The following is a 10,438-nucleotide window of genomic DNA, read 5'->3' on the forward strand; positions in this document are numbered from 1 at the left end:
AGAACCAAACACACATGCATCTTTATAATAGAAAATATTTCATATTACACATGAGCAATGTTTGGATTTAAGTTTTGAGTCAAGTTTACTTTTTTCCTAAGTTATATTTATGTCAAGACTTTCTTACAAAGATGTATCTTTTGTGTTTCAATTGAACAAACTTACCACAGTATTTCCAATACCCAGTTTCTTCCAATTGAGATTTGAAGACATAAACCTATTGCATATAAAGATATTCATCAAGTTTGGGGATGTAAACATTTTGTCAAGCAAACAATTTAATGACCTTCACTTTAAAATATGTGTGATCTCATAATAAGCCCCTCGACTTTCAGGTTGAAATATATCTTGAATTTCTAGGAAGACATATGTTTTATTTAAAAGGGAGAGGGTGAGTTATAAACTCACTGACATATTGAAAATGCGTCAGTTTTAGAAAAGCCAATACTGCTTCTGAAGATGTAGGCCGTGAGTTATAATGTGGACATGAATTACACAGACTATCACTTCTCCCCTTTAATGGTATTTCTATAGAAAGCCAAAACATCTTTGACCTCAGGCAGTGATCTCATTTGATGGTCTGGGTAATATTTTTGTTTTGTTTTGTTTAATTTTTTTTTTTTTTATTTTGTCGATATACATTGTGGCTGATTATTGCTCCCCATCACCAAAACCTCCCACCCTTCTCCCTCCCCCCCTCCCCCCCAACAATGTCCTTTCTGTTTGCTTGTCGTATGAACTTCAAATAATTGTGGTTGTTATATCTTCTTCCCCCCCCCGGTTTTTTTGTGTGTGTGTGTGTGAATTTATATATTAATTTTTAGCTCCCACCAATAAGTGAGAACATGTAGTATTTCTCTTTCTGTGCCTGACTTGTTTCACTTAACATAATTCTCTCGAGGTCCATCCATGTTGTTGCAAATGGCAGTATTTCATTCGTTTTTATAGCTGAGTAGTATTCCATTGTGTAGATGTACCACATTTTCCGTATCCACTCATCTGATGATGGGCATTTGGGCTGGTTCCAACTCTTGGCTATTGTAAAGAGTGCAGCGATAAACATTGGGGAACAGGTATACCTTCGACTTGATGATTTCCATTCCTCTGGGTATATTCCCAACAGTGGGATAGCTGGGTCGTATGGTAGATCTATCTGCAATTGTTTGAGGAACTTCCATACCATTTTCCATAGAGGCTGCACCATTTTGCAGTCCCACCAACAATGTATGAGAGTCCCTTTTCCTCCGCAACCTCGCCAGCATTTATCGTTCATAGTCTTTTGGATTTTAGCCATCCTAACTGGGGTTAGCTGGTATCTCAATGTGGTTTTGATTTGCATTTCCCGGATGCTGAGTGATGTTGAGCATTTTTTCATATGTCTGTTGGCCATTTGTATATCTTCCTTAGAGAAATGCCTACTTAGCTCTTTTGCCCATTTTTTAATTGGGTTGCTTGTTTTCTTCTTGTAAAGTTGTTTGAGTTCCTTATATATTCTGGATATTAATCCTTTGTCAGATGTATATTTTGCAAATATTTTCTCCCACTCTGTTGGTTGTCTTTTTTTTTATTTATTTATTTATTTATTTATTTTTTTTTTTTTTAAATTTTATTTTGTCGATATACATTGTAGCTGATTAATGCTCCCCATCACCAAAACCTCCCTCCCTTCTCCCTCCCCCCCTCCCCCCCAACAATGTCCTTTCTGTTTGCTTGTTGTATCAACTTCAAATAATTGTGGTTGTTATATCTTCTTCCCTCCCCCCCCCGATTTGTGTGTGTGTGTGTGTATGTGTGTGTGTGAATTTATATATTAATGTTTAGCTCCCTCCAATAAGTGAGAACATGTGGTATTTCTCTTTCTGTGCCTGACTTGTTTCACTTAATATAATTCTCTCAAGGTCCATCCATGTTGTTGCAAATGGCAGTATTTCATTCGTTTTTATAGCTGAGTAGTATTCCATTGTGTAGATGTACCACATTTTCCGTATCCACTCATCTGATGATGGGCATTTGGGCTGGTTCCAACTCTTGGCTATTGTAAAGAGTGCTGCGATGAACATTGGGGAACAGGTATACCTTCGACTTGATGATTTCCATTCCTCTGGGTATATTCCCAACAGTGGGATGGCTGGGTCGTATGGTAGATCTATTTGCAATTGTTTAAGGAACCTCCATACCATTTTCCATAGAGGCTGCACGATTTTGCAGTCCCACCAACAATGTATGAGAGTTCCTTTTTCTCCGCAGCCTCGCCAGCATTTATCGTTCATAGTCTTTTGGATTTTAGCCATCCTAACTGGGGTTAGATGGTATCTCAATGTGGTTTTGATTTGCATTTCCCGGATGCTGAGTGATGTTGAGCATTTTTTCATATGTCTGTTGGCCATTTGTATATCTTCCTTAGAGAAATGCCTACTTAGCTCTTTTGCCCATTTTTTAATTGGGTTGCTTGTTTTCTTCTTGTAAAGTTGTTTTAGTTCCTTATATATTCTGGATATTAATCCTTTGTCAGATGTATATTTTGCAAATATTTTCTCCCACTCTGTTGGTTGTCTTTTAACTCTTCTAATTGTCTCTTTTGCTGTGCAGAAGCTTTTTAGTTTGATATAATCCAATTTGTTTATTTTTCCTTTGGTTGCCCGTGCTTTTGGGGTAGTATTCATGAAGTCTGTGCCCAGTCCTATTTCCTGAAGTGTTTCTCCTATGTTTTCTTTAAGAAGTTTTATTGTCTCAGGGTGTATATTTAAATCCTTAATCCATTTTGAGTTGATTTTAGTATACGGTGAGAAGTATGGATCTAGTTTCATTCTCCTGCATATGGATATCCAGTTATCCCAGCACCATTTGCTGAAGAGGCAGTCCCTTCCCCAGTGAATAGGCTTGGTGCCTTTGTCAAAGATCAGATGGAAGTAAGTGTGTGGGTTGATTTCTGGATTCTCTATTCTATTCCATTGGTCAGTGTGTCTGTTTTTATGCCAGTACCATACTGTTTTGGTTATTATAGCTTTGTAGTATAGCTTAAAGTCAGGTAGTGTTATGCCTCCAGCTTTATTTTTTTTGCTCAGCATTGCTTTGGCTATGTATGGTCTTTTATTGTTCCATATAAATGTCTGAATAGTTTTTTCCATTTCTGAGAAAAATGTCTTTGGAACTTTGATGGGGATTGCATTGAATTTGTATATCACTTTGGGTAGTATGGACATTTTCACTATGTTGATTCTTCCAATCCAAGAGCATGGGATATCTTTCCATCTTCTCGTATCCTCTCTAATTTCTCTCAGCAGTGGTTTGTAGTTCTCATTATAGAGATTTTTCACGTCCTTGGTTAACTCAATTCCTAAGTATTTTATTTTTTTGGTGGCTATTGTAAATGGGCAGGCTTTCTTGATTTCTCCTTCTGCATGTTCACTATTGGAGAAAAGAAATGCTACTGATTTTTGTGTGTTGATTTTGTATCCTGCTACTGTGCTGAAATCATTTATCAATTCCAAGAGTTTTTTTGTAGAGGTTTTAGGCTGTTCGATATATAGGATCATGTCATCTGCAAACAGGGACAGTTTGACTTCATCTTTTCCAATCTGGATGCCCTTTATTTCCTTCTCTTCTCTGATTGCTCTGGCTAGTACTTCCAACACTATGTTGAATAGGAGTGGTGAGAGTGGGCATCCTTGTCTAGTTCCTGTTCTTAAAGGAAAAGCTTTCAGCTTTTCCCCATTCAGGATGATATTGGCAGTGGGTTTGGCATATATGGCTTTAATTATGTTGAGATACTTTCCCTCTATACCTAACTTATAGAGGGTCTTTGTCATGAATGAGTGCTGAACTTTATCAAATGATTTTTCAGCATCTATAGATATGATCATATGGTCCTTGTGTTTGAGTTTATTAATATGGTGTATCACATTTATTGATTTGCGTGTGTTGAACCAACCTTGCATCCCTGGGATGAATCCCACTTGATCGTGATGAATAATTTTACGTATGTGTTGCTGTATTCTGTTTGCTAGTATTTTAGTGAGGCTTTTTGCATCTATATTCATCAAGGATATTGGCCTGTAGTTTTCTTTTTCGGTTATATCTTTACCTGGTTTTGGTATCAGGATGATGTTTGCTTCATAGAATGAGTTTGGGAGATTTGCGTCCGTTTCAATCTTTTGGAATAGTTTGTTTTCTTTTTTTTTTTTTTTTTTTAATTTTATTTTGTCGATATACATTGTAGCTGATTATTGCTCCCCATCACCAAAACCTCCCTCCCTTCTCCCTCCCCCCTCCCCCCCAACAATGTCCTTTCTGTTTGCTTGTTGTATCAACTTCAAATAATTGTGGTTGTTATATCTTCTTCCCCCCCCCCCCGGTTTGTGTGTGTGTGTGTGAATTTATATATTAATGTTTAGCTCCCTCCAATAAGTGAGAACATGTGGTATTTCTCTTTCTGTGCCTGACTTGTTTCACTTAATATAATTCTCTCAAGGTCCATCCATGTTGTTGCAAATGGCAGTATTTCATTCGTTTTTATAGCTGAGTAGTATTCCATTGTGTAGATGTACCACATTTTCCGTATCCACTCATCTGATGATGGGCATTTGGGCTGGTTCCAACTCTTGGCTATTGTAAAGAGTGCTGCGATGAACATTGGGGAACAGGGATACCTTCGACTTGATGATTTCCATTCCTCTGGGTATATTCCCAACAGTGGGATGGCTGGGTCGTATGGTAGATCTATTTGCAATTGTTTAAGGAACCTCCATACCATTTTCCATAGAGGCTGCACCATTTTGCAGTCCCACCAACAATGTATGAGAGTTCCTTTTTCTCCGCAGCCTCGCCAGCATTTATCGTTCATAGTCTTTTGGATTTTAGCCATCCTAACTGGGGTTAGATGGTATCTCAATGTGGTTTTGATTTGCATTTCCCAGATGCTGAGTGATGTTGAGCATTTTTTCATATGTCTGTTGGCCATTTGGATATCTTCCTTAGAGAAATGCCTACTTAGCTCTTTTGCCCATTTTTTAATTGGGTTGCTTGTTTTCTTCTTGTAAAGTTGTTTGAGTTCCTTATATATTCTGGATATTAATCCTTTGTCAGATGTATATTTTGCAAATATTTTCTCCCACTCTGTTGGTTGTCTTTTAACTCTTTTAATTGTTTCTTTTGCTGTGCAGAAGCTTTTTAGTTTGATATAATCCCATTTGTTTACTTTTCCTTTGGTTACCCGTGCTTTTGGGGTCGTATTCATGAAGTCTGTGCCCAGTCCTATTTCCTGAAGTGTTTCTCCTATGTTTTCTTTAAGAAGTTTTATTGTCTCAGGGTGTATATTTAAATCCTTAATCCATTTTGAGTTGATTTTAGTATACGGTGAGAGGTATGGATCTAGTTTCATTCTCCTGCATGTGGATATCCAGTTATCCCAGCACCACTTGCTGAAGAGGCAGTCCCTTCCCCAGTGAATAGGCTTGGTGCCTTTGTCAAAGATCAGATGGCAGTAAGTGTGTGGGTTGATTTCTGGATTCTCTATTCTATTCCATTGGTCAGTGTGTCTGTTTTTATGCCAGTACCATACTGTTTTGGTTATTATAGCTTTGTAGTATAGCTTAAAGTCAGGTAGTGTTATGCCTCCAGCTTTATTTTTTTTGCTCAGCATTGCTTTGGCTATTCGTGGTCTTTTATTGTTCCATATAAATGTCTGAATAGTTTTTTCCATTTCTGAGAAAAATGTCTTTGGAATTTTGATGGGGATTGCATTGAATTTGTATATCACTTTGGGTAGTATGGACATTTTCACTTTGTTGATTCTTCCAATCCAAGAGCATGGAATATCTTTCCATCTTCTTGTATCCTCTCTAATTTCTCTCAGCAGTGGTTTGTAGTTCTCATTATAGAGATTTTTCACCTCCTTGGTTAACTCAATTCCTAAGTATTTTATTTTTTTGGTGGCTATTGTAAATGGGCAGGCTTTCTTGATTTCTCCTTCTGCATGTTCACTATTGGAGAAAAGAAATGCTACTGATTTTTGTGTGTTGATTTTGTATCCTGCTACTGTGCTGAAATCATTTATCAATTCCAAGAGTTTTTTTGTAGAGGTTTTAGGCTGTTCGATATATAGGATCATGTCATCTGCAAACAGGGACAGTTTGACTTCATCTTTTCCAATCTGGATGCCCTTTATTTCCTTCTCTTCTCTGATTGCTCTGGCTAGTACTTCCAACACTATGTTGAATAGGAGTGGTGAGAGTGGGCATCCTTGTCTAGTTCCTGTTCTTAAAGGAAAAGCTTTCAGCTTTTCCCCATTCAGGATGATATTGGCAGTGGGTTTGGCATATATGGCTTTAATTATGTTGAGATACTTTCCCTCTATACCTAACTTATAGAGGGTCTTTGTCATGACTGAGTGCTGAACTTTATCAAATGCTTTTTCAGCATCTATAGAGATGATCATATGGTCCTTGTGTTTGAGTTTATTAATATGGTGTATCACATTTATTGATTTGCGTATGTTGAACCAACCTTGCATCCCTGGGATGAATCCCACTTGATCGTGATGAATAATTTTTCGTATGTGTTGCTGTATTCTGTTTGCTAATATTTTAGTGAGGATTTTTGCATCTATATTCATCAAGGATATCGGCCTGTAGTTTTCTTTTTTGGTTATATCTTTACCTGGTTTTGGTATCAGGATGATGTTTGCTTCATAGAATGAGTTTGGGAGATTTGCGTCCGTTTCAATCTTTTGGAATAGTTTGTAAAGAATCGGTGTCAATTCCTCTTTGAATGTTTGGTAAAATTCTGCTGTGAATCCATCTGGTCCTGGGCTTTTCTTTGTTGGGAGCCTTCTGATAACAGCTTCAATCTCCTTTATTGTTATTGGTCTGTTCAAATTTTCTACGTCTTCACGGTTCAGTTTTGGGAGCTTGTGTGTGTCCAGATATTTATCCATTTCCTCCAGATTTTCAAATTTGTTGGTGTATAGTTGTTTATAGTAGTCTCGAATGATTCCTTGTATTTCAGATGAATCAGTTGTAATATCGCCTTTTTCATTTCTAATTTTTGTTATTTGAGTCTTCTCTCTTCTTTTTTTTGTTACCATGCTAATGGTTTGTCAATTTTATTTATCTTTTCAAAAAACCAACTTTTTGATTCATTGATCTTTTGAATTGTTTTTTGGTTTTCAATTTCATTCAGTTCTGCTCTGATCTTAATGATTTCTTTCCGTCTGCTAACTTTAGGTTTGGATTGTTCTTGTTTTTCTAGTTCTTTAAGGTGAAGTGTTAGGTTGTTCACTTGCCATCTTTCCATTCTTTTGAAGTGAGCGTTTAATGCAATAAATTTTCCCCTCAATACTGCTTTTGCAGTATCCCACAGGTTTTGGTATGATGTATCATTATTTTCATTAGTTTCAATAAATTTTTTGATTTCCTGCTTGATTTCTTCTTGGACCCATGTGTCATTAAGTAGAATGCTGTTTAATTTCCATGTGTTTGTATAGTTTCCAGAGTTTCGTTTGTTATTAATTTCTATTTTTAATCCATTGTGGTCTGAGAAGATACATGGGATAATTCCAATTTTTTTGAATTTATTGAGACTTGATTTGTGACCTAATATGTGATCTATCCTGGAAAATGATCCATGTGCTGATGAGAAGAATGAATATTCTGAGGTTGTTGGGTGGAATGTTCTGTAGATATCTGCCAATTCCAATTGGTCTAGAGTATTGTTTAGATCTTGTGTTTCTCTACTGATTCTTTGCCTCGATGATCTGTCTAATATTGACAGTGGGGTGTTCAGGTCCCCTGCTATTATGGTATTAGTGTCTGTTTCCTTCTTTAGGTCTAATAGAGTTTGTTTTATAAATCTGGCTGCTCCAACATTGGGTGCGTACATATTTATGATTGTTATGTCTTCTTGATGGATCAGTCCTTTTATCATTAAGTAGTGTCCCTCATTGTCTCTTTTTATGGTTTTTAGTTTAAAGTCTATTTTGTCAGATATGAGAATGGCTACTCCAGCTCGTTTTTCTTTTCTGTTTGCATGGTAAATCTTTTTCCATCCTTTCACTCTTAGTCTGTGTGAATCTTTATGGGTGAGGTGGGTCTCTTGTAGGCAGCATATAGTTGGGTCCTGCTTTTTGATCCAGTTAGCCAGTCTGTGTCTTTTAATTGGGGAATTTAAGCCTTTTACATTAAGAGTTGTTATTGAAAGGTGTTGATTTATTCCTAGCATTTTATTGGTTGTTTGGTTGTCTTAGGTGTCTTTTGTTCCTTGCTTTCTGATTTAATGTTTGGTTTCTGTGTTTGTTGGTTCCTTAGGTTGTAGATAGTGTTTTTGTTAGCTTGTTTTCTCTTCATGACTGCCATTTTTATTATACTAACGGGTTTAGATTTTTCTTGGGTTTTTATGGCAGTGGTAGTTGTTTTTCAGGAAGCAAACCCAGTACTCCCTTGAGGATTTCTTGTAAGGGTGGTCATTTGGTAGTGAACTCCCGCAGTTTTTGTTTGTCTGAGAAATATACTATTTGCCCCTCATTTCGGAAGGATAGCCTTGCAGGGTAGAGTATTCTTGGCTGGCAATCTTTGTCTTTTAGTATTTTGAAAATATCATCCCATTCCTTTCTAGCTTTTAGGGTTTGTGATGAAAAGTCTGATGTTAACCTGATTGGGGCTCCCTTATAGGTGATTTGACGCTTCTCTCTTGCAGCTTTTAAGATTCTCTCTTTGTCTCTGAGTTTTGCCAATTTGACTATGACATGTCTTGGAGAAGGTCTTTTTGGGTTGAATACATTTGGAGATCGTTGAGCTTCCTGGATCTGAAGATCTGTGATTTTTCCTATACCTGGGAAGTTTTCTGCCACTATTTTGTTGAATATGTTTTCAATGGAATCTCCATTTTCCTCCCCTTCTGGAATACCCATGACTCAGATATTTGATCGCTTAAGGTTGTCTGATATCTCTCTCAGATTTTCTTCCATGTCCTTGATTCTTTTTTCTTTCTTTTTGTCTGCTTGTGTTATTTCAAACAGCCCATCTTCAAGTTCAGAGGTTCTCTCTTCAACTTCGACAAGCCTGCTGGTTAAACTCTCCGTTGTGTTTTTTATTTCGCTGAATAACTTCTTCAGTTCAGCAAGTTCTGCTACATTTTTTTTCAGGACATTGATTTCCTTGTACATTTCCTCTTCCAGATCCTGTATACTTTTCCTCATTTCATCATGATGTCTAGCTGAGTTTTCTTGTATCTCATTCAGTTTCCTTAGAATTATCACTCGAAATTCCTTGTCAGTCATTTCAAGGGCTTCTTGTTCTATAGGATCTAGAGTTTGAGATTTATTAACTTTTGGTGGTGTACTTTCTTGATTTTTTGTATTTCTGGTGTCTTTTTTTTGGTGTTTATTCATTGTGGCAGGGGGTTTCACAGTCCACCGGTTTGAGACTAATGACTAACTAGGATGTTGCTGTGGTTGCCAATTTCGTATGGCTCCCTCCATGACTGCTCAGTTGGCCTCTAGTGCCTTGTGTGTGTGGTTGCCTCGGGTCTTGGGCTTCTCTGGGGAGCCACCTTTCTGGTCAGCTTGGACTCTGCTGGGCTGGTGGATCACGTACCACAGGGTGTGTGATCTCTGTTGAGCTTTCACTTCCTGTGCAGGACTTCTCCCCGTTCCGTGTGCTCTGGCCCAGGCTGTTAGATCGTGCAGTGGCGACCCCACTGGGTGTGTGGTTTCTGTCTAGTCTCCGCCTCCCTGGCCGCATGTCTCCCCACTCTGTGCGCACTGTGCTGGGCTGGGGCGTGTCTTCTGCAACCCTCGTCTATCAGCTGGGCCTTCAAGACCCTGCTCAGCACCGCCTCGCCCAGGAAGTCTACCAGGTTTCTGCTAGGCACGAACGACTGGTCTCTGGGTGCCTTTGTAGCACTATGTAGATCTTTCTCGGGTCTTGTTCACCTTTGTATCCCCCAGGTATAAACCGAGTCTGGCGCCCGCCTGCAGCCTGCTCTCCGGCAGGTTCAAGCAGACCTGGGAACTCTCCTACCACACTATTCCCAACCAGAAATTCGTTAGGCTTTTTTCCAAACTGGTGGCCGCAGAGATGGTATCTGCCTCCCAGTAACAGGAATTTTACCGGGGGCCGGAGTCCAGGGTGTGGTGGAGTGACAGTCGGCCCGCCCGTACTTCCTTGCCCTCCCAACACTGGCCGGGGACGCCCCCCGCCACCAGCCCCGCCAGAGAACCGCGGAGGGAGTGGCATGGGAGGCCGGCCCGCAGGCTCCGGAAAGCCCCGCGCCAGGCCAAGCAAGTGGGAGGGCTCAGTGATGGCCGAGCTGGGCGGAGCTGCCTGGACCTGGGAAAATGGAGGCAGCCCCGGGGTGGTGAGTGGCCTGGGGGTGCAGGTGGGAGCCTGGTGCATCCGCCCCCCGAACAGAGCTGGACCAAGGGGTCACTCACAGGGTTGTG

Source organism: Cynocephalus volans, chromosome 14 (assembly GCF_027409185.1).
Source record: "Cynocephalus volans isolate mCynVol1 chromosome 14, mCynVol1.pri, whole genome shotgun sequence".
Lineage (NCBI taxonomy): Eukaryota > Metazoa > Chordata > Mammalia > Dermoptera > Cynocephalidae > Cynocephalus > Cynocephalus volans.